General features: G+C 41.3%; 1 protein-coding gene across 8 annotated transcripts in view; it reads left to right on the top strand.

Moving 5' to 3' along the window:
• AFG2A (AFG2 AAA ATPase homolog A) overlaps window positions 1-23,201 on the top strand; it is a 222,232-nt gene that overhangs the window by 99,665 nt on the left and 99,366 nt on the right. The window contains exon 15 of one of the 8 annotated variants that reach the window (XR_011970729.1): window positions 10,450-10,540. The exons of 6 other annotated variants lie outside the window; for them this stretch is intronic. The gene's annotated coding sequence lies outside the window, so the exon portion shown is untranslated. Of the gene's footprint in view, window positions 1-10,449; window positions 10,541-23,201 lie in introns of those variants that run through there. One more of the 8 variants, XM_072625108.1, reaches the window with a different exon arrangement.

The following is a 23,201-nucleotide window of genomic DNA, read 5'->3' as shown; positions in this document are numbered from 1 at the left end:
CTGTGTTACACAGAGATGTGCCAACAGACTTAAGGAAAGGCATCTATTTGCATATGCTAATTTCTCTGTTCACAAAAGAAGATATATTCCAGTGACATGCTTTGTTGTTAGAAAAGTCACCAAAGATAGGAAAAATGGGAGAGGCCAAATGATGCATTCTAGGATGTCAAGAAACTGGGTTCTATTGCAAAAAAATATATTGAGCTAAACCAAAAAATGTCAAAGGTGATAGGATATAAGCATGCCTCCTGGGTCTTGGAACAGGAGCAGGAAGAGAAAGGAAGGCTGGGCCCCCCAATTCCGAAAGGGGTTAGGCCCATCTGCCCATCCGGCCCCCTCTGTAACATTCATTGGAGTCAGACTTTGGATTCTGCAGGAAGAGGCAGAAGATTTCACTTTTTTATTCATCCTACAAAACTTACCTCTGACGTTTATTAACTATAATATCCCAGGCAAGTCAACTGGAGCAGTAGAGTGAAATTTAACTGCAGGAGCATGTTGACTTAGAAAATGACAGATTAACATTATCTATATTGTATTGTGTTTTTATTTATTTCAATGCACATTTCCCAGTTATAGTTAGCCCTTCCATGTAGTGGGGGTGTAGGAGTTAGGTGCTTCTGTGATTTGGAAAATCCATTTAAAATTTTTTGACTCTCCCTTCATACCAGAGAAGAAGTTTGAATTATTATGGTATTAAACGATAAAATATGTTGATATTATATAATACTATACATATATTTTATGTATTTTTGAGTTTTAAACTTTTTCTGTATCATCTGTTGGCCTTTGCCTCTTGTCTACAGCTTCCGCAAAACTCTGAAGTCTGGAATCAAGAAGACTTTAGTTCGAAGCTAGCCTCAGACACTTACTAGTTGTGTGTCCTTGGGCAAGTCACTTAACCTTTATCTGCCTCAGTTTCCTCATCTACAAAATGGGGCAAAATAATCGCATTTACCTCATAGGGTTATTGTGAGGATCAAATGAAATTAAATGTGCAGTGCTTTGTAAACCTGAAAGCCCCTATATAAGTACTGTTGTTCAATTGTTTTTTTCATTCAGGTCCAACTCTTTGTGACTCCCTTTTTAGGGTTTTCTTGACAGAGATACTGGAGTGGTTTGCCATTTTCTTCTCTAACTCTTTTTAACAGATGAGGAAACTGAGGCAAACAGGGTTAAGTGACTTACCTAGGATCACACAGCTAGTAAGTGTCTGAGGCCAGATTTGAACTCAGGAAGATGAGTCTTCCTGACTGCAGGCCTGTCCTTCCATCCCCTGCAGCGCCATGTAGTTATCCCTGTATAAATGGAAGCTCTCATTATTATTTTTCTCTAATTCCAAATAACTTTACAGAGCGATTGCAGCAATTCATATTTTCACCCCCAGTGTATTTGTGTGCTGCTCTTCTCCCAATTACCACCTTTCCCCAACTAATGGATATGAAACAGAACCTCTTGTACTTCTTCAGTTAACAGGGACTGGGACTTTTTCTATATATTTCATTGTTGATAGATTACCATTTCTTCATTTGAAAAGTGTCCATGCATACAATTTTCCCCCTGTGAATCTTAACAGACATAAGCATATACAGAACAGGAGGCAGAGCTATATTGAAACTGTTGTATAATTTGCATTTTTAGAGATATGTTAAAGTGAGCACAATGGTAGCGGCACTAGTGTCCTAGCTGTTTAGAATTTCCTTCTGTGTATTTTTGGGTTCCTCAGTCCTTTTGTGTAGTCGTCATTGATATCATTGGCCTAAGTCCACTCGTTTCTCCCTCTCTTGCTTTTTTCTCCTCCCTCCAAAATAAATGCCCTATTATCACATAGTTTTAATAGTTACTGTGTTAGAGTGTAGACTGAGATTGGTATTGCTAGGTATCTTTTTTTTATTAATTTCTTTGCTTTTTTTTATGATTTCCCTTGAGATTTTTTATCTTTTCTTCTTCTAGATAAATGTGTTTTTTAAAAATTTTATCTAGTTCTGTAGCTATAGGCAGTTCTCCAGAACCATATGTCTTAGTGAAAGTGCTGACCTGTGTTAGCAGACTGAATTTCATTGGTGCGGTCTCTATCCTTAGCCTTGTGAACATTGTTAGCTAGATTTTCAAATATTTTATTTTGTAGTGACTTTGAATGAAATGACTTTCTCTAGTTTCTCTCTGCCAGGTTTTGTTAACAATATAGAGAAAAACTGATGATTTCTGTGGGTTTATTGAAATCCTATTACATTATTAAAGTTATTAATTGTTTGGGTAATTGTAGTTGAATTTAGGGTTCACTGAGTAAACCCTTATAGCCTCTGCAAGTGGGGATCATTTTATTTCTTCTTTGCTTTTGCTTATTCCTTCAATTTCTTTATCCTGCTTTATTGCAGAAGTGCTGGATCAAATAATAGTGGTAGTGAGACATCCTGGCTTTGGCTCTGTTCCCACTGGAGCTCGGGCCCAGATTTATATGGAACAGCTCATACAATATTGAGGGAACTAGATGGTGCAGTGGATATAGAGTACTGGGCTTGGAATCAGGAAGACTCATCTTCATGAGTTCAAATCCAGCCTCAGACACTTATCAGTCGGGTAACCCTGGGCAGGTCACTTCACCCTGTTTGCCTCAGGTTTCTCATTTGTAAAACAAGCTGGAGAAGAAAATGGCAAACCACTCTAATATTTCTGCCAAGAAATCCCCCAAAATGGGGTCACATGACTGAAAAACAACAATAAATACCATATTAAGGAGAGGGCTCTTTTTTTTCCTTTGAGGTCTGATGTTTTTAAAATGTGTGTTATATTTTATCCAAAGCTTTTTGCATCTGCTGACATAGTCATGTGTTTTATTTTCTTAGTTGAGAGATATAGTCTTTTATATTTATAATTTTGCTAGGATTGAACCAGCTCTTTCTTTCTAGTATTTAATCTAGCCTGGTCATAAGCAGTCATCTCTTTAGCCATTTATGTTGATGCAAGGCTGTAACCTCTGCTACTGGGAAGGCTAAGGCTGGTGGATCTCTTGTCCTAGAGAATTTGGGAACTGCAGTGGGATGAGCCAGTTGGGTGTCCCAGCTAAGTCCAGCTTCCTTATGGTGAGCCACTGGAAGCAATCAGGCTTACTAAGGAGAGGCAAACAAGCCCAGGCTAGAAATAGAGCAGGTCAAAGCTCCTGGGCCTCTAGTGGAATGTGGCTCATGAATAGCCAGTCAAGACAAGATAAGGAGACTAGTCCTTCCCCCTATAAAAAGATCAATCTTCTTAATATGTTGTTGTATGATTTTTTATTCAGTATTTTTACATCAGTATCAATTAAAGTTATTACTCAGAAATTTTTCTTCTTTATTATTTCGGCTATTTGTCTCGTAAAAGGACTTTGAAAGGATACCTAATATATTTTTGTAAGCAATTTATATAATATTAGAGTTAAGTTTTCCTTGAATATTTGGAAGAACTCTCTTGCCTAGAATTTTTATTTTTGGAATTTCTTTTGTGAACTTAATTTAATTTTTTAAAAATTTTATTAAAAATTTTAATTTTTTTGCTTTAATATTTTTCCTCAAATTATGTCATTTAAATTATTTCTTATACAGAGAATCTAGGTATTTTCTTTAGAACTATGATCTATGACTTTCCTTTTTTTCCTTCATACAGTGTAAATTCTTTTTCTATTTTAATTTGCATTATTTGGATTTTTTCACTTAATTTACTCTTTTCTCCAGAATTCTAGCTTCCGGTTTTATTTAACAACTCAGTGTTGCCTTTCTGTTTAATCTCTTCTTTTCATAATTTCCCCTTTTGCTATATTTAGGGCTTTTGAGGGTTTTTTGGGATTTTTAACTTAATGAACAAAACAGCAAATAACATGAACAGTTCCATATGCAGAGGAGGACAAAAAGAGATGATTATACACAAAGCTCTGAATCCGTATTACATATGGCTTATTTTTCTTTTTAAGTTTATGTTTAATTTCACGTGTTATTTTCAAAACTACCCCGGTTGTCTGTTTTCTACTGACCTTTTTTTCTCCTTCTGTGGTTTTTGAAATTATGTTTCTTTACCTTTCTTTTTATAACCTTTCCACCAGTCCATTTCTCCTCCTTCATCCTGTTAAAAGAAAGAAACAAAGGGTTTGTATGCATAATTGAGCAAAACATATTGGATGAAAATGCATGTACCATGTAATTCATGATAGGTACTCAGGAACTGGTTTGAATTGATCAGAGTTCTTAAATCTTTAGTTGTTTGTTTGTTTTTCAGTTTTGTCATCATTGTAAAAATAATTCTCTGGGTTCTAATCATTTCACTCCATATCCTTACATGCAAGTCTTCCCAGGTTTGCCTAAAGCCATCCCCTTTGGCACTCCTTAGAGGACCATTGTTACTCCATTACGGTCATAAATTATATATAAGTTTTCAATCATACCCTAACTGAAGGACACTCACATTGTTTCCTCTTTGCTGTATAAATAAAAGAGCTGCTACAGTTATTTTTGTACATGTGGATCCTTTCCTTCTTTAATCTCTTTGAGGTGTAGGCCTAGTGGTGATAATGCTGGGTCAGAGAGTATGTTTGAGTGTTTTATTGGTTTTCTTTTTTTGGTTTTGTGGCCAATTCATCCATCTCTTCTCTCTCTCTCCCCCTCTCTCCCCTCTCTCTCTTCTGTCTCTCTCTCCTCTCTCTCTCTCTCTCTCTCTCTCTCTCTCTCTCTCTCTCAAATAAACTCTTAGAAATGTAAATTTTCCCTTAAGGACTGTGTTTCTAAAACTTGTAGTACATCATCTTAGAATTTTTCGTTGATAAAACTATCCTTCTTAGTGATTAGTGCTTTGACCTGTACATCCTTTAAGATAATTATTTGATCTCCATTTCAGTTTGAATCCCTTCTTCAGATACTCTCATTTTTGCTCATCTCTTAGAGGATGGCTAAACAAGCTGTGGTGTACGATTGTATGGAATGCCACTGTGCCGTAAGACATGGTGAGCAGGATGCTCTCAGAAAAACCTGGGAAGACTTACATGAACTGATGCAAAGTGAAGTGAGCAGAACCAGGAGAACATTGTACACAGTAATGGCAACATTGTAACAGTAATAGCAACATTGTAACAGTCATCAACTGTGAAAGACTGACAAAGGACCCATGATGAAATATTCTGTCTCCCTCTAGAGGGAGAACTGAGGAACTCTGAGTGCGGATTGAAGCATGCTTTTTAAATCTTTTCTCTTTTTCTTGGAGCATTTTTTGGGTCTGCTTTCTTTCACAACATGACTCAACATTTATAACCTCTATCTAATTGTTTGCCTTCTCAATGAGGGGGAAGAGAAGAGACGAACGTGGAGAATTTGGAATTCAGAATTTTAAAAAAATATAAAAAGATTTTTAAAAACAAATGTTCAAAATCATTTTTACATGTAATTAGGAAAATAAATATTCCAGTTTCCCTCATTTATGATAATTTTTATATTATGGTGGTCAGTGAAAGTTTCTACTTTAGGGGGAAACGATGTAGAGCATTACTCAGGGAGACCTGGCTTCAAATCCAGCCTCAGACACTTTCTAGATGTGTGACCCTGGGCGAATCAGTCAGCCTCTGCATTATCTATAAAATGGTAGGATAATAATGGCACTTACCTCCCAGGATGATTGTGAGGCTCAAATGAGAAAATATTGTAAAGTGCTTAGCACAGTAGCTGGCACATACCAAGAGCTATTGTAAATGCTAGCTACTATTATTATTGTAATTATCTGTACAAATTTTATGTGCCCTAGCACATGGCCAATTTTTAAAGAGGTGCCATCCAAAACCAAGAAGTGCACTTATCCTCCTTACAGTTTTCATTCAGTAATACCCAGATATTTCTAACATCTAACTCATCTAAAATTCTGGGTTTAGAAAGGGTGAGGCTCCCAGCTAATATTGTTTTACTGTCTAGTTCAAGGTTGGAGAACCTACAGCCTTGAGGTCACCTGTGGCCCTCTAGGTCTTCAAGTGTGACCCTGTGACTGAATCCAAACTTCACTGAACAAATTTGTTTTGGATTCAATCAAAGGGCCACACTTGAGGACCTAGAAGGCCACATGTAGCCTTGAAGCCACAGATTCCCCACCCCCACTCTAGAGTTTGATTAATTTTCCTTTAAGATTTAGATGTCATGCCATTGGGTACATATATATGTGTGTGTGTGTGTGTGTGTGTGTGTGTGTGTGTATATATTTAATATTAGTATAATTTCATTTTGATGCCTTTAAAGCATAAGGTAGCTTTCCTGTTTATCTCTGTTAATCATGTCTACCTTCACTCCTGCATGGTGTGAAACTATAATCCACAACTTGGCATTTTTTAGAATTGCCTAGACATAGTAGAATCTAATCCTGGCCATCATTTTACATTTCAGTTGTGTTTCCTGTCCTTGTTCTTTGTCCTTTGTTTTCAAAGAGGACCAGTGACATCACAGGGTAATGTTGTGTGTGCGCGCGCACGCGCATGTATGTGTGTGTGTGTGTGTGTGTGTGTGTGTGTGTGTGTGTATGTGGGTGTGTGTGAAGTGAATTTAAGAGAGGCAGAACTGCATGAAGTCTTCAGCCCCATTCTTTCCTCCAGAGTTATCAAAGTGCAGTGGCAGGACACAAGTCAAGATGGCAGCAGGGGTCCAGTTGAGCCACATTTTGATGGGCTCTTCTTTCTAATGCACTCCGCTACCCTCTTCTGTGTTTAGTCCCTTCCTGACCATGCTTATGATTGTGAGTTGTGTTGTTCCTTCCATCATATCCTGTTATAAGTCACTAAAGCACTTAGTGCTTCAGGCACAAGAAGGTGCCAGCCTGCATCAGTAAAGGGAGTGTAGTTTACCAAGGAAATGACACATCTCATCCCTGTCTGTATCTCCATTGTATTGTTAATACCCTTGTTATCAGTCCCAGATTTTCGCCATATTTCTTCGACCAGAGCAGTACTATAAAAAGGACTCGATATGTTTCTATTATTTTGAAAAAGAAAAATTCTGTATCTAGACTTAACTTGTGGTCCATGAATGTGGTTCTGTCCAGAAATGAGGCCTGGTAAAACTGTGTCATGTTGGGAAACGTCTGCCTCATGGTGAGTTGTCCTTTGTGCCTAATTACAACATGCAAGAACTGATTCCAGGTACCTTTTGGTTGTATTTCTTGGCATGGATAACCCTAAACAAAGCTGCAGGCCCTACCTAAGTGTTAGGATGCTTTTGAACTTGGCAAGTTCAAATTCTTGCTGCCATTTTCTCATCAAGATGCAGGTGACTCAAGAATTGGGATTTTTTTTCTTTTGACCATGATTTCATGAAATGCCCAAGTGATGGCATCCATTCACAGAATCGCAGAATTTGAGAGGTAGGAGGCACCATCTAGACCAACCCTTTGGGGAAAGGAACGCCACTATAACATGTCACCCTGATGACCTCTTGGTCATTTTCATTCAGTCAGAAAGCATTTATCCAGTGCCTACTATATTCCAGCCAATGGCAGGTGTTGAGATACAAAAATAAAAGCAATCCTTGCCTTCAGAGGACTTATATTCTATTGGAGAGCCAAGAAAGACAATATCTAGAGACCCAAAGTAAATACAGGTTAATGTTGCTGTGAGGGCAGGCCCCCAAGAGTGGAAACAATCCAGAAAGGCCTCATGTAGGAGGTGGCTCTTCAGGTGAGCTTGGAAGGAAGGAAACAAGCATTTATTAAGCACCTGTTATATGCCAGGAATTTTCAAAGTGTATCTCATTTGATCATCCCAGTAACCATGAGCATTGTTATCCCCATCTTACAGTAGAAGAAACTTAAGACAAACATAGTTTAAGTGAGTTAGCCTTTGTCACAGAACTAGTAAGTGTCTAAGGCAGGATTTGAACTCTGATCTTCCTGATTCCAGGTTCACTGGGCCACCTAGCTGCCAGCTGCAGATTCTAGGTGCCAGAAGTGAGAAAGGAAGGGCATTTTATATCATTCTTTATGAAGACTGGAGTATTACGAGCAGCAAAAAAGACCTGTGAGGCTGGAATGTCTAAAGGATAGTAATCTGTAGTATTTCTGGAAAGAAAATCTGGAAATAGATTGTGAAGAGTGTTTAATTCCCAACAGAGGAGTTTTAATTTTGTTCTAGTTCAGGGGTGCTTAACCTAGGATCTATGAACTTGTGTTTTTAAATATTTTGATGACTGTTTCAATCTCACTGCTTTCTTTTCTTCTCACATATGTTGTGTTTTATTCATTGGAAAGCATTATTCTGAGAGGTGGCCATGACCACCCCTACCTTTCTGTGTCCAGCATTTAGCACAGTATCTGGCATATAGTAGGTACCTACTAGATGCTTATTGACTGACCAATGAGAGGTTGTTGAAAGCCATGGCAGCTTCTTGAACAGGAGTGTGACATGGTCAGATCTGTGCTTTTCTTTATTTAAAAAAAAAAATTTCTTTAGGGGAGCTTGCAACAGAAACAGGAAAAACGCTAAGCACCTCAAACCTTGTTTTCCCAAGGAATCCATCCTGTATGGGTCAGCACTTGAAAAGGAAAATAGCCCAAAGAAAATAGATGTGGTGTTGTGTCTCCCCCTGACTCAGGCCCCAAATTGTGCTGCATTCCTGCTCTGTTCTGTGAAAGGTTTTCTTAGTTCTCCATGGCTAACTCAGAAGAAAAGGGAAAGTCAGGTTTACATTAGTTAAAAGGGAGGTGATGATTTGGATTATAGGGAGAATCTTTTTCTAAAAAAAAAAAATCTTGAGGCAGGAGATTCCCCTTTTTGGTTAAGCAGCCCTTTTGGCTTGTGAGGATGAGATTTGGCAATTTTCTTTTAGCGAAAGTAAAGGGATAAAATAATCGTAATAACACAGAACTGCTTGCAGAAAGCAACTTAAATTGAGTTTTGTTTTATTTTTTCATGGAGAAAAGATTTGGCTTGCCTGCTTTCTGTTTTAAAGTTTGGGAGTATGCTACTTTCTCCAGTATATGCATCTCTTTAAAATGCCTTTTATTTCATTATTCTCATTAGCTAAAAGGTGGTAAAGGAGAATGGAGAGAGAAAGTGATGGGATGAATGGATAAATGGATGGATGGATGGATGGATGGATGGATGGATGGATGGATGGATGGATAGATGGATGGACGGATGGATGGATGGATGGATAGAAGAATGAATATGTAGGTAGATGGATGGATGGATGGATGGGTAGGTGGGTGGGTGGATGGATGGATGGATGGGTAGGTGGGTGGGTGGATGGATAGATGGATGGGTAGGTGGGTGGATGGAGAGACAGATGGATGGATGGAAGAATGGATATGTAGGTAGACAGATGGATGGATGGATGGATGGATGGATGGATGGATGGATGGATGGATAGGTGGGTGGGTGGATGGATGGATGGATGGATGGATGGATGGGTAGGTGGGTGGGTGGATGGATGGATGGATGGATGGGTAGGTGGGTGGGTGGATGGATAGATGGATGAGTGGGTGGGTGGATGGACAGACGGATGGATGGATGGATGGATGGATGGATGGATGGATGGATGGATGGATGGATGGATGGATGGCTAGATGGGCAGATGGGCAGATGGGTAGGTAGATGGATGGAGGAAGGCCCAGGGAGAGTCAGTGGAGAAAGACAGAGCCAGAGGGAAGAGTAGTCTCAGGAATCACAGGAAAAACAAATGTTGGATGCATGGAGGAGAAGGGAAGAGGTCAGGGCATCCTAGACAGAGGGATGTCTTGTGAGTCTTTTGTGGGATCACAGTATTCAGAGCTGAAAGGGACTTCAGAGATCATTTAGTCCTAGCCTTTTATTTTATGGATGAGAAAACTGAGGCTGGAGAGGAGAATGACTTCCCAGGGCCGCACAGGCAGTGAGGGGCAAGCTACTTTCCCCTCCTCTTCTTGCCTCTTTCTTTGTGCATCTGAAGTGATCTCAGGGATTTTTTATTTTTAAACAGGGAAAAAATAATAAATTTGGTACATTGCTTACTATAAATAGGAGTAAGCAATAAGGATGTCAGTATTCCAAAGACTGTATGTCCTATAGACTCCCTTGTCTGGAAATATGGTAGTTTTTTTCCTTTCCCTTTCCATTATTGAATCTCTGTACATTTGGCTGGTATGAAAGCACCCTGTCAAAGGAGGTCGGTTTGAGAGGGGTTGCAGATCTCTCTGAGTTGGAACTACCAAGTTTTACATAGAAAAGCATGCCTTGATAAAGTTTCAGGTTTTACTGATGTTGAAAGTTTTTAACATTCGTAAAAAGTAAATTACTAGACCTGAGGTTGGTTTTCTTAGACTTACCTCTCACATCAGTCAATCAATCCACAAGCATTTGGTATCCAACTACCAGGTAATACAAATACAGAGCTCACTCATGAGCGAGTGATTATTGAGTACCTACTATGTGCCAGATAAAAGAAATCACCAAGCAATGAGTGTGCACCTGTTACATTACAGGTGCCATCTTGGGCACTGGAAATGTAAAGGCAGAAGACGAAAACAGTCCCTTCTTGAGAAGAAGTTACCATTCTAATGCGGGAGACTGTAAGTATGTATCTAAATGTATATACAAATCCTCAGGAAAATGCCATTGACCTCCCCCCTTCCCCAATATTTAGGTCAGGGCATAGTTTTTTATTACGTTTATTTGTTTTCTGAAATGAAAAGTTCCAACAAAGGGAACTAAAAGAGGAGGAGAAAAGCTTGGGATGGCATCCCTCATCTCTGTATCTTGGTGATTGGACCCCAGTTTAAAAAAAAAAAGAGCAGCGAATATTTCTGTCTCTTTGCTCCCACGTGCCCCGAGGCCTGTTTATTCCCTTTTCCCAGCTAAGGAATGTTATGACAAACTCATCAGTAAGTTCCCGGCCTCACTCCTGCTGTGACTCTCTTTGCCCTTAAGCAGGTAGCTTATCTTGGTTCCTGTTTCCTGTTTCAAAAAAAAAAAAAGGTAGTAATTATTCTTTCTCTTCTGGGGGATAAAGCAGCGTACATGAATAAGGGAGGGGGAAGGGAGAGAGACAGAGGCAGCAGGGGTATAATAGATAAGAGTGCCTGATTTGGAGTCAGGAAGACTTCTGAATTTAAATCCTTGCTCCAGCACGTAGGATCTGTGGGACCTGAGGGAGTCATAGCTTCTCTGGGGTGCCACTACACATCTATGAGATGGAGAGAGAAAGAGAGACAGAGAGAGACAGAGAGAGAGACAGAGAGAGAGAGGAGATAGATAGATGGATAGATGGATGGATGGATGGATAGGTAGATGATAGATAATAGATGGATAGATACTTGAATAGGTAGATGATAGAGATAATAGATAATAGAGATGATAGATGAATAGATAATAATAGATCCTGGATGGATAGATGATAGTGAGAGATGACAGATAGAGAGATGGGTGAATAGGTAGGTGATAGTGATTATAGATTAATAAATGGCTGTATGGATAGATATAGATAATAGAGGGATGCATAGAGAGACAATAGATAGACAGTAGATAAATGACTGGATAGAGAAAGATGATGGATGGATGATAGATAATAGAGATGACAATAATAGATAGATGGATAGATAGGTAGATGTTAGTGAGTGATGATAGAGATGGATGGATGGATAGGTAGATGATAAATAATGGATGGGTAAATAAATAGGTAAATGATAGACATGATAGATGAATAATAATAGACAGATGGGTGGATAGGTAGATAGGTGAATAGATAGATGGTAGAGATGGTAGATGGCTGATTAGACAGATAAATAAGCAGTGTGATATGAGTTTTTCATAATTATCAGGATGTGTTGGTTTAGGCAGTGATATTATTAGTAGATCAGCACTGTCAAGTAGAATAAGTCTGGCTAGTATTTTGGGGCTTGGCTGCAGGGATAAACAGCTGGAGGCCCATCCAATTTTTTCTTAACAGTTCATGAAAATTTGATTTTAGTCTTAACTCACACTACACAAGTGGATTAGATTATATTTTGAGCTAGCAAGAAGGGATCTCGAAGGCTAGCTAGTCTCATTTACAGATGAGGAAACTGAGGATCACAGAAGATGAAGTGACTGACCTTAGGTCACACAGGGCTGAGATTTGAACCCATGCCCTGTGATCCCAATGCAGCACTACACCATATTGCCTTTATGGAGTCATTCAGTGCTCCAGGCCACTGGGGAAGCTCCCTGTGAGAAGCTGTTCTACTGCACACGATTTTTTAGCATAGATTTGACCATGACCCTCTTCTCCTCAAGTAGCTCCATTGATTCCCAGTTATCTCCAAGAAAAGAAACTCTTTGACAGTCTGTGAAAGCCTCTGGCCTCCTCAGAATTGTCCTTAAATTCATAAAATACGTGGGATTACAAAGGTTGTCATTAGCCTTACCTGATGGGTGAAGAATGAGATTTCTGTTATGTGTTAAGCTTTCGTGGTAGTGATTCTGTCCTCCAGTGCAAATTGTAACTCATCCCTGACTTACTGTGGTAGATACTTGAGAGTTGCCTGAGGCCAGCAGTATTTGCAGGTCCTTCCTAGGACCAAATTAATGTGGGGCAGGGATTTAAACCCAGATCTTCTTGACTTCAAAGCTAGCGTTCTATCTGAGGTCTCAGTGCTGTTTCTCTGGTTCATCTTGGATGTTCAGAAGGACTAAGTGAGCTGGCTGGCAGTGTGTCTTCTGTAACTTTTAGTACGGATGCCACAGGTTAAGAGCTTCTTACAGGGCCAGTACACACGTTTAGTGAGCGCATTAGTGTTGCAAAGACCTCTCAGTGGAGAGAGAAGTTTTACATATTCACAGAAAGAATTCCCAAGACAGGAATTCAGGGAAAATTAAGGAAATTACTAGAGATTGTGTTGTGTGATTGATTATATGCCAGTAAAAGTGATAGCAAATGAAATGGACAGATATTTACAAAGGTGTAAAATATCTGTAAACACAACACAAAAACAGAATTTAGATAACTCAACCTTAGAAAAAAAATTAGACCAGCCAGAAGTCCCCCTCTCTTCTTTCCTCCCCCCAAACAAAAGAAAAAGAAAGAAGTCAAGAAAACTTCTGGGACCAGAAGAATTTGCAAGCTAATTCCATCAGTCATTCTGTAGCAGGTGAAAGATGAAATGACTGAGGAAACAAAAGTTCCATCTTCCAGGCACATCACCTCAATCCCCTCAATTCAAAGAACAACTAATTTACAAAAATAGCTAAAGAAGGAATCCACCCACTCCTATTAAAATCCTTCTCTGAGACAAATATACTGATACCTAAACCAGGAAGAGAGAAAGCAAAGAAAGAAAACTATAGATTTAGGGTAGCTACATAGCACAGCTGATAGAGGCCCGCTTTCCCAAGTTCAAATCCAACCTCCAACACTAACTGGCTGCGTGATTCTGGTCAGACTGCTTACCCCTCTCTGCCTCAGTTCCCTCATCTGTAAAATGAGCTGGAGGAGGAAATGGCAAACCACTCCAGTATCTTTGCTAAGAAAAGCCTAAATGGGGTCACAGAGAGTCAGACATGACTGAAAAGCAACTCAGCAACAAACAATACCCAAAGTATATTGGTGCAAAGAAAATGAGTAAAGAGACTATACCAAAACACTAGCTGTGACCATGCTGGATTTTAGTATTGGGAAGACTACCAACATTAATGGCCACATTAGGAACAGAAATAATAGAAATGCCAGAATTAGATCAAAAGGTGTAGAAACGGTTTGTGACAAGATGTAACACTCGTTTATGTTTTTTTTTTTAAATGGAATAATTGAACCTTTCCTTAATATGGTAAATATTATCTAAACAAAGAAGATTATCTAAAACAAAGATCTCATATTTTCTGAAAAGGAGGAAGGCTTAATCTTTTTTTTAGTGAGATTGAGGATAGAGCAAAGACGTTCATTATTACCACCATTATTTGCTGTTATTTTTGAAATCTCACTATAACAAAAGAAATTGAAGGAATAAGCATAGTCAAAGAAAAAACAGTTATTCCTTTTTTAAAAAAAAAACAGATGTGGTGGTTTGAGTATCTTGAACCCCTAAAAATTACCCCAGTAAAATATCAGAATATAAAACACTTCCTCTCTCCGCCTGCCCATCCTCAGCTTTGCTCTATAGCAGTTAACAAAACTTAGCAGAAAGAGGTTAAAAAATTCCATTCAAAATAACTACAGTGTGTAAAATATATGAATCTAGCACCAATACGCATACCTAAGAACCTTATGAATATAATTACACACTACTTTTCACAGAAATACAGACTTAAATAATTGGAAGTGTATTCATTGCTCATCGTCGGGCCTTGCCACTATAACAAAAGTATCAATACTACAGAATGAATTTACAGATTCAGTGCCAGGGCAGTCAAACTGGAAAGGCTTAAAGAATCAGGTAGAATAATGCCAAAGTTCATTTGGAAGAGCAAAATATCCAAGTTTCTCCAAGGAATGAATGGGGGGAAAGGAAGGAAATAGTCCTAGCACTGTCCATATCTCAGATTCTAAATAGATAAGTGAATGTAGGAATGAATGAATGGATAAACAAAGAGTAAATAAATAAGTGAATATGTAAATGAAGCAGTAATCATCAAAATTATTTGGCACTGGTTAGAAAATCGAGAAGCTTATCAGGAGACTGAGCAGGTAGGAAACAAACCCCAGGCAAGAAACCTAGAAGACTGACTGCACCGGAGCAGAGTCTGATGGATCAGGGAGGCTGAGCCTGACCAGAACAGACTCCATATGAGAGCTGGCCGTGAAGAGGTCACTGGTGACTCTGGAGAGAGCAGTCAGCTGAGTGATGAGATTGCAGAGGCACTAAGGGATCAGAAGGGCAGAGGCAGAGGAAAGATCTGAGGTCATAGCTTCAGGGAATCCTAAAGTCTAGAGAAAGTGTTTTGAAGGGTATTAGAGAACTGGACATATGCAAAGGTGATGGGAACCAGTACATTGGGAGAGGCTGAAAATTTGAGAAAAAAATGAGAGGGGATGAGAGACCAAGTGCACATGTGGAAGGGGGTTGGTCTTGGCTAGGAGGATCACCTGTTGGTCAGGTCAGTGAGTGAACAGTAGCATTGAGGGGTGCCGAGATGAAGAGCTATAAATACAAAATAAATCCATAGTAATGGAGTTTGGGGAGAATTGACAACAGAGGGAATCAGGAAAGACCTCACCTACAGTGTGACCCTTGAACTGAGCCTTCAAAGAAGGGATGGAGGTGAGCAAGGAGAACCTTCTCCTAGGAGGGAGATGGGCTAATGGACAAGGAAGCATCGCTCTGCCCATCAGCCAGCTCTTAGCAGACCTGGCTTATTTATTCTTGCCTAAAGAGACCAGAATGAACACCGAATGAGTCCTAATAGTGCCTACATGAAGGCATCGAGGATGGGGGAGAAGAAGATGAGGTCCCACGGGCCCTGGTGTTCATCTTGTCCACCCCATGTTAAGCAGGCTAAGGGAAGGCCTGCCTTCACTGAGAAGCCTTTCCTAAAATTCTATCCTCCTGGCAGGAATGAGCGGCTACACCGCCAGCATGCTGTTGCTTGTTGAAATTCAACCTGCCCGCTGGAGTCAGACAAGAACACACATATTTCAAGTGCGAACTTGACTTCAGACTCATACAAACATAGCCCCATGTTCATCTTAGCTTCAGCAGAAAAAAAAATCCATTTTCCTATAAATTAAGTAGAAGTTTTATTTATGACTGGAGGAATGATTGTCTATATTGAAGTTATGTGTCAGTTTCTCCTTAGTGTGGAAGAGGAATGGTGTATAAGGTCTAAGTTAACTGGATTCCTCTTCATCAGGGCGTAAGGAAACAAAAGACAATAATAAAAAAACCTCATGTTTAAAAATCACATTTTTGTTTTTAAAAAATTCCTTATGAATTCACTGTAACTTAATGAGTCAAGGACAGTCCCATGGGGGGGGGGGGGTCTGGGAGCAGAGATGGGGGTGCTCCCAAGTCTTGGATCACTTTCACATTTCTTTGAGGCTCCTAACGTTTTAGCCATTTTTCTTCCTGTTTTGAGGATTTTCTCTATTAGTTTATCTGCTAAAGTGCTGAGCTTTTAAGCCTTTTCTCTATATATTTGATGAAGGCTTTATGTATATATATATACATATATGTATATTTGATATTTCTGCCTTTCGTATTATTAGTATTAATAATAAAATCTAGCATTTCTATAGCACTTTAAGGTTCAAAAAGCACTTTCTTTACATATCTTATGTGCTAGGTGCTATATTATCACCCTTTTACATGTAAGGAAACATATGAGGCAGTCAGAGGTTAAGTGACTTGCCTAGGCTCACCTCATATCTAGACAGTGTCAGAGGCAAGGTTTCAGATCCAAGCCCAGCACTCTCTGTCCTGGTCCTCTGCCATCCTACCCTCTGTGGTTTCTAGAATTTGACAGCTCGGCGGCATACCAGACCTGGAGTCAGGAAGACCTGAGTTCAACTCTGGCCTCAGACACTTACTATCTGTATGACCTGGGGCAATTCACTTCACTCTATTTGCCTCTGTTTCTCTATCTGTCAAATGAGCTGGAGAAGGAAATGGCTAACCACTCCAGTATCTTTGCCAAGAAAAAACCTCAAATGGGGTCATGAAGAGTCAGACACAGTTGGACAGCAGGGCTGCCTCAGCCTCTTCAACTTGGGCAGGGCAGATGGTAAGAGTTGGTGGTCCTCCATCTCCCTAGAAGGAACAGGATCAGAAACTCCCATCTCTCCTAAACCTTTTCAGCAGTGCTGGGCTTGGTGAGAGGAAGGGATTGGGAAGGGGCACCCACAGTTTGTGAGCATGACTGGAGACTGAGAAGGCAAGGTCTGACAGGCGGGAGGAGAACCAGGACAGAGGGCTGTCCTTAAAGCCTCCGGGTCATACTCCTGAAACCCAGGTTTCAGTCCTGCTTTTAACAAGATGACCTTTTAGCAGGATGACCCCTGGGAAGAAGCTTCTCCTCCCCATCCGCCCAGCCCTCAACTCACTGAAACCTTTGGGGTACCAAAGCATCTTCAGGATTACATTGGTGGAGGGACTTTTCTACCCTAATGAAATCACTATTCCAGGACCCCCTTCCCTTCCCTCCCCAATTCAACAGAAAATGTTTAGCATCAATAACACATCTGTTCAAATTAAGGATTAACTCTCTGTGAAGTCTCAGGCTTTAATTATCTCACCAGTTTTGTTCTGTGGCCAAAAAGACAATCCCTTCTGTATTCATGTGTGTTTGGCTTTGTTTTTATTTCCTTTTGAGACTAGGTCTCTCTGTCTGACCCCAGCTGGGAGTGCAGGGGTCCCCACTGGGACCAGACCAGGGACTCTGAGGGGCTGGATGAGATGCCTCTTGGTGCTTTGTCCCGTTTGCCACCTGGGCAGGTTTGCCTTTCCTTGGGTAGCCTGGTTGCCCTCTTGCTTCCAGTGGTCCCCCATATGAAGCGTCTGATCCCATGGGAGTTTTTTAACTCTTAAGCGTTGGGGGATATATTCAGGAGAACTAGACCTGTGCCAGCCCTGTTGGAGCTATCATGGCACCCTAGGACCCTGGCTGTACTGTGTATTGGCTATAAAAGCTGAAAACAAGTCACTTCTCCTTCTGAGAGGTGGATTTGCCCAGGGTCACACAGTTCATAAGGGTCTGAGGGAGGGATTCAATGCTAGATCTGTGTCCTGACCCCAAGTCCAGCCCTTTCATGTCCACTCTATCCCTGGCATGACCTTGGGGAGGCCAGAAGCTCTTCCACACTACAAAGAAGAATTGGTGTGGGAGGGATTTTTGCTGGGTTATGGGATCCCAGATCTAGAGCTGAGAGAGATACCTGTAGGTTGAGGTAGCTAAGTGGCACAGTGTGCAGAGTACTGGACCTGAGTTCAAATCCAACCCCAGACACTTACCAGCTCTGTGACCCTGGTCACATCACTGTACCACTCTCTGCCTCAGTTTCTTCATCTGTAAAATGGAAATAACAGCACTCATCTCCCAGGGTTGTTTTAAGTACAATACAGATATTAGAGGTTGTTATCGTTATAGACCACGAGGCCCGAACTGCTCACCTTACAGCTGAGGAAACGGAGGCCAAGGAGAGTGAAGGGAAGGGGAGGAAAAGCATTTATGTAGCCTTTGCTGTCTGCCGGGCACTGCTGAGAGCTTCATTATAAATACTGTAAATTATTCGCAGTTATTAATATTATCTCATTACAAATATTGTAAATTGTACGCAGGTATTAATATCATCTCATTACAAATACTGTAAATCGTATACAACTATAAGTATTAGCTCGTTGGGTCTTTGTAACTGTGAACCAAGCGCCATCATCGCCCCCATTTTATGACTGAGAAAACTAAGGCAAATGAAGGTTGAATGGCTTGGTCACACAACTGACAAGTGTCTCAGGCTGGATTTGAACTCAGGTCTTTTAAACTCCAGATCCAGTGTTATATCCACCACATTACCAGCTGCCTTGAGGACGAGGGTTGCTTCTGCCTTTCTCTGCGTCTCCAGAGCGTAGTAGTGATAATATTAACGGCAGTAATAGACATTTATGTGGAGTTTCAAGGCTGGCAAAACACTTTACAGGTATTGTCTTATTTTGGAGGTAGGTGCCCATATTTCACTTGAGGAAACTGAGGCTGATTGGAGTTAAGTGACTTGCCCAAGATCATACGGCTGGTATCTGTGGCTGGAATTAGTAAGCCCTTAATAAATGCTCATGAATTGATTGTTGGATCTGAATCCAGTGCTTGTTTCTTCAGATCAGTGCCCTTCGAGTTAAAGCTTCACTGACTTCAAAGCTGGCTTGATAAGATGCCAAGAGTGGCAGACATTCCCTACCCCCTCCCCATCCCTGCTCCAGAATGTTGCAGATTATTGAAAGCTTTTTGTGGTGTTGTTCAGTCATGATTCTTGTGACCCCAATTTGGAGTTTTCTTGGCAGAGATACTGGAGTGGTCTGCCACTTTCTTCTCTAGCCCATTTGACAGATGAGGAAACTGAGGCAAACAGGGTGTAGTGACTCACCCAGGGTCACACAGCAAGTAAATATCTGAGGTCAGATTGGAATTCAGATCTTCCTGAGCCCTCTAACCACTGCAGCACCTAGCTGCCCATATATACATAACTACATCTGTTAAAACCAAGCTACTTTGGGAGGGAGGACACTGACAGTCAGGGAGGCAGCAAACGTTTTCCCTAGAAGCTGGTGTTTGAACCAAGTTGGAAAGAAAGAAGGTGACTGTGAGGCTTGTGAGGTGGAGGAAAGGAGGGAGGGCATTCTGGGCATCTGAGGATGGAGTGTGATGTGGGAGGGTGGAAGACAAGGTCCATTTGGCCACCCACTGACACCACCCTCCTCCTCTGCTCCTGGACCAGACTGCCGAGTGCCATACCCTTGTGGATCCATTCCTGTCTCATCTGCCAATGGGAGCTTCCTCAGACACGAGTGAGGGGAATCCAGACTGTTTGAAAGCCTAGGGAGGCACTGAGAGCTAGGGACAGGTTGGAGTTTCGAAAGAGAGGAGGGTGTGACTGAGGAGTCAGTCTGCTGGATGACACAGGGAGACATGGGACCAAGGGCATGCTTCTTGTGACGAAGGGGATAAAGAGAAAACCCTTTTCTAAGGAGGTGCTCGGCTTGTCAGAAGGCCTCCCCTCTGACCATGGGCTCCAGCCACCACATTAGGGACATGTGCCTGCAGAGCCCTGGTGAAGGCGCTTCCTGGCATGTGAAAGGTGAGCCACCTGAGAGAAGGGCTTGGCATTCCTGTGGCTGAGAGGAGCTGCTTTTGAGGAAAGGAGAGAGGGGAGGGAAGGAGGGAGGGGTTTGGACTCTGGGCGGAAGGCTCCGAAAGAAGAGACTGCTGCCTTGTTTTGCCAGGTGCCTCTTTTGTAATCACTGCTTTGTGGACTGGAGCAGGCAGCAAATCCCATCATTCAGAAAAGTAAATGACCACAAAAGGGATTTTGCCCAAGGAAAAGGAGTGTATCCGAAATGAAAAAGAAGGAAACAGAGTGGTTAGCCAAAAATGTTTGTGGTAAATATAAAAACCTGGCTTTTTCAATCTCTGTGCAAGTGACAAAAGTCAATATGAAAGGGCATTTTTCAAAGGAGGAAACATTTTGCAAATATCACCTGAAAAATTATGCAAGTTCTCTAATAAATAAACAAATGTGAGTTGAAACGTTTTTGAGTAGTGCCTTACTGAACTCATTAAGTTGGCGAGAATACTTTGGTCAGTCATTCAACAAGCCTGAGTATGCCAGCCAGTGGGCCAAGGCTTAGGAGACAAGTTCAGGACAGAACAATCTTCCCTCAAAGAGCTTACATTTTAATGGGGGAAGCGATATGTATGTAAATAGGCACACACAAATTCCATTTCCCATCTCCATGTCTGCAAAGTCTGTGCCTCATGCCTAGAATACTGTCCCCGCTCACTATCTCTGGGAATCCCTAGCTTCCTTCAAGGTGCAGCCCAACTTGTACCTCCTTTAAGAGGCCGTGACTGATGCCCCTCAGCTGCAGTTCCTGCCCACTCCAACTTCTTTGTGATTATTTTTTATACCTTTTATCTGTGTATAGGTTTTTCTTCTTCCTCCGTTCAGGCTGTAAACTCCTTGAAGGCCAGGAGCTATTTCGTTTTTGTGATTATAGCCCCAGAACAACTTAAAGGAAAAAAAATATTCAGTCACACTGTTGATGGAACTACTTTTCCCATTGCTGGTGGAATTATAATTATATGTAGTTACAGAAAGGTTTTTAAACCATCAAACAGAAAGAAGAAAATCTCTTTGGAGAATGACATCTTTTGAAAGAGCATCTGGTAATATTCCCAAGGACAGTTACAAAACTGGTCCTTCCCTTTGACTCCATGGTTCCATTGACATCTCTGTATCTCATTAGATCTGATTGGAAGTTAGCTATACCCTCTGATTCTGTGTGACTCATATACAGGTTCTCCCTTGGATCCACTGAGTTAGGGGCATTCTTTATAGGATTTGGAATAAGGACTTCTTGAATTCTGGGAATTTCAAGGGGACACATTTGATCAATTTCTCCCATCCATTTTGATTCCTTCGTTTTGTGACAAATGATTGAGGTGTATTGTGGTAGCCCTGGGTCTTGTGTTAGGGAGGGATCAGGAACGCTACTCACAAGACTTATGCATCCAATGAGGGCTTATTAAAGCTGGCTGAAGACAGGAGTGGGATGCTACAGGCCTCACAATCTGCATCCAAAGTAGGGTGGTGTGGTGGCTGCCAGGCCATTCAAAGATGGCGTCCTAGCTTTCCCTTTTGGTACAGGGAAAATGCCACCTCTGTTGTGCATTGATGTGCATTCTGCTGCCTTCACTCCTAGACCAACACTTGGGGATGCTTGGCTGTGGAGACTGTTTGAGGAGGATGAGATCATGTGAGTGATTGGCTCAAGGCTGGCTAACAAGTGGAACATGGAGTCTCTTATCTGGGATACCAGTTGCAGTGGGGCCTGCTGAGGCCAGATGGACACTATTTCCAAGGTTATTTATTCCTGGGCAGACAGAAGGAGGCTTTCTTAGCCAATTTTAGGGGTGAAAGTAAAGGGCAAGGAACAGTTAACACTTAACAGGACACATGCCAGTGTGTGTGAACAGTCTGAGGCCTCCTAGATTCACAGCTCTTTACCATGTGTTTTTTAAGTAGAAGGCTTGGTTGGACTGTTTTGTCACTCAGACTGGCCACCTCCCATGCACCATTTCTGGCACATAATTCTTTCCTGCACGTGAGTGAATTGCATCCCATGTGGGCTCCTCATTTGGATCGATTCACCAGAGGTCAACAAGCTGTGGCCTCACAGGGTTGCCTCACAGGCCATACAAAAACAGGTTCCCAGGCTATAGTCTGCCAACCCCTGCATTAACCTGTTTTCCTGGCTCTCCTGTTCTGTTTTGGACTGGTTATAAGATAGGAATAGGCCTGACCCTATGGTTTCATTGGTAGGGGCAACTCCCAGGTGAGGAAAGTCCCTTTATCAGTGCAGGTAGATACCTTCTTGGCAACTGAAAGTCTAACAACAGAGATTCCTAAACTTTTTTGTTTCCTGGATCCTTTGGGTAGTATGTTCAAACTTGTAGACCCTTCTCAAATTATGTTTTTAAATGTATAAGATATATAAGATTACAAAAGAAACCAATCTGAAAGAGTTTTTGAAACATTTTTTTTAATGGTCATGGACCCCAGGTTAAAAAGCTCAGTCTTATAAAGTTATCTAGGTCACTAAGTAGGTAAGAGACTTGCCCAAGGTCACACAGAGAGTATGTAACACACCTGAAACCCAGGTCCTCCTGACTTCAAGGCCAAGTATGGTGCTATTATGAGATATCATGAAGCCTTGCAAGAATGTGTCACCTTTAGCATGGACGTTTTCAGTGTGTGCTTGGCCCTCTCCAGGCTCCTCTCCTAACATCAGCATCTTAAACACCTTTTCACCTTTTCCATTGAGTATGTCTAGGCCTGAGTAGATCCAGGCAGCTCAGTAGATGGAGCGCAGGGCCTGGAATTAGGAACACCTGAGTTCAAATCCTGCTGCAAACATTTATTAGCTGTGTGACCCTGGGGAAGTCAGCTGTCTAGAAGCAGAATTGAGTAGTATCCAGCCTCAGTCAGTGACTAGGAGTGTGATCTTGGGCCAATCACTTAAACTTTCTTCACCTCAGTTTTCTCATCTGTAGAATGGGAATGATGATACCACCTACCTCACATGGATTGTTATGAGGATCAGATGAGATCATGTTTTTGAAGTGTTTTGCAAATTTTAGAGCATTTTTATACACATGAGCTGAGAGGGATCTTGCTCAGAGGAACTGCAGCACTGGGTCATTCCCACCATCCATTATCTTTGGTCCAATACACATGAGGCTGAATAAAACCGGGGGCATGAGAAAACTGCCTCGTATTAGTATGGTCTGACTTTCAGCTTACTCCTGCCTTGGATGCTGTGGGTACTTGTGGGAAGGAGAGAAGCAGGTTTTTAGGAGAACGCTTTCTATTAACTGCCTTTACTGTGTTTTGTGAGCAGATACCTTTGGTAAAAGCTAATTTAGACTCTTGGATGGCTATTGGTGGGGACTGACAGGAGGCATTATCTCTCGAACCCTTCCTGGGAGCAGGACCAACAGCCTCCTGGGGACCCAGCCTGCCAGTCGGAGCCAGAGTGGGCAACACCAACGCCATCATTCT

Source organism: Notamacropus eugenii, chromosome 7 (genome assembly GCF_028372415.1).
Source record: "Notamacropus eugenii isolate mMacEug1 chromosome 7, mMacEug1.pri_v2, whole genome shotgun sequence".
Classification (NCBI taxonomy): domain Eukaryota; kingdom Metazoa; phylum Chordata; class Mammalia; order Diprotodontia; family Macropodidae; genus Notamacropus; species Notamacropus eugenii.
Note: the sequence above shows the minus strand (reverse complement) of the source record. Positions and strands in the feature narration are given on the sequence as shown.